This window comes from Zingiber officinale, chromosome 1A (assembly GCF_018446385.1).
Source record: "Zingiber officinale cultivar Zhangliang chromosome 1A, Zo_v1.1, whole genome shotgun sequence".
Classification (NCBI taxonomy): domain Eukaryota; kingdom Viridiplantae; phylum Streptophyta; class Magnoliopsida; order Zingiberales; family Zingiberaceae; genus Zingiber; species Zingiber officinale.
Window position 1 is genome coordinate 17,477,624 of NC_055987.1, and position 1,218 is coordinate 17,478,841.

General features: G+C 32.7%; 1 non-coding gene across 1 annotated transcript; it reads left to right on the forward strand.

Annotated features, from left to right (window-relative positions):
• Positions 1 to 264: 264 nt before the first annotated feature.
• Positions 265 to 370, forward strand: LOC122039169. Its single transcript, XR_006128058.1, has one exon. It is a non-coding gene; the product is annotated as a small nucleolar RNA R71 (small nucleolar RNA).
• Positions 371 to 1,218: the final 848 nt, after the last annotated feature.

Sequence of the window (1,218 nt, forward strand, 5' to 3'; positions counted from 1 at the left end):
ATTTCAACATTTTTAGGTGGTTGAACTTTATTTTGTTTGACAGACTCTCTTACATTTATGGCTTACACTTCTTGAATATCTGAGGGAAATTCCATCCAACTTTTGTTCGACCATTCATGGAGGTTCAATGTCACTTGATCAATTAATGAATAAGCTTCATCTACACTTTTGTCCATAAAAGAACCTCCAGCTGATGAATCCAATAAACTCTTGTCTGAGAAAGAAATCCCCCCATAGAATATGTGCAAAATCAACCATTTTTCAAAACCATGATGAGGCCACTGTCTTTGAAGACTCTTGAATCTATCCCATGCTTCAAATAATGATTCTCCATATGCTTGAGCAAAATTTGTTATGCAATTCCTCATATACACTGTTCTACTTGGAGGGAAAAAATGATTCAGAAATTGCTTCTCCAATTGTTCCCAACTTGTGATGCTTTGAGGACAGAGAGAATATAGCCAAGTCCTTGCTTTATCCTTGATACTGAAAGGAAATGCCATCAATCGAACTGCATCTGCTGACACTCCTTCACATTTCACCATATCACAAATCTCTAAAAATGTTTTAAGATGCAGATAAGGACTTTCTGATATTTCTCCTCCAAATTTGTGACCTTGTATCATAAAAATTAACTCTGGGTCTAATTGGAAACTTTCTGCTTCAATTTGAGGTTGCATAATGGGAGATAAAAATCTTATAGAAAAGGGTATAGAAAAATTTCTCATGGGCCTGCTTGACATGTTAGTGCTCATGGATATTCATAAAATGAAGAATCAAAGACAAGAAATAAAATGAGATATGAAAAGCAAGAAAGAAAATGCAAAATTTAAATTGCAAGAAAGAAAGTGCATAATGAAAACAAGAAAGAAAAGATAAAAGGAAAAAGAAAAATGTCTAGAATAATTCATATGCAAAAGATTGCAAGATGTGTTTATAAAAGAAAAGAAGAAAGAAACTAGATCAAAAGAGAAAACAAAGAAAAGTTAGATTAGAGTGCTAGAAATCAAGAATGCAAAGTTAGAATTAGAATTAGAATTGCAACAAAAAGAATTGTCAAGATGTTATTCAAGAAAGGAAAAACTAATGAAAACATAATTCTAACAATTAGTTGCAACTATGCAAATGAAAAGAAAAGTTATGTCTAGTCTAACTCAATTGATAATTCCTAATGTTATAGCGCAGTCCCCGACAACGACGCCAAAAACTTGTTCGCTT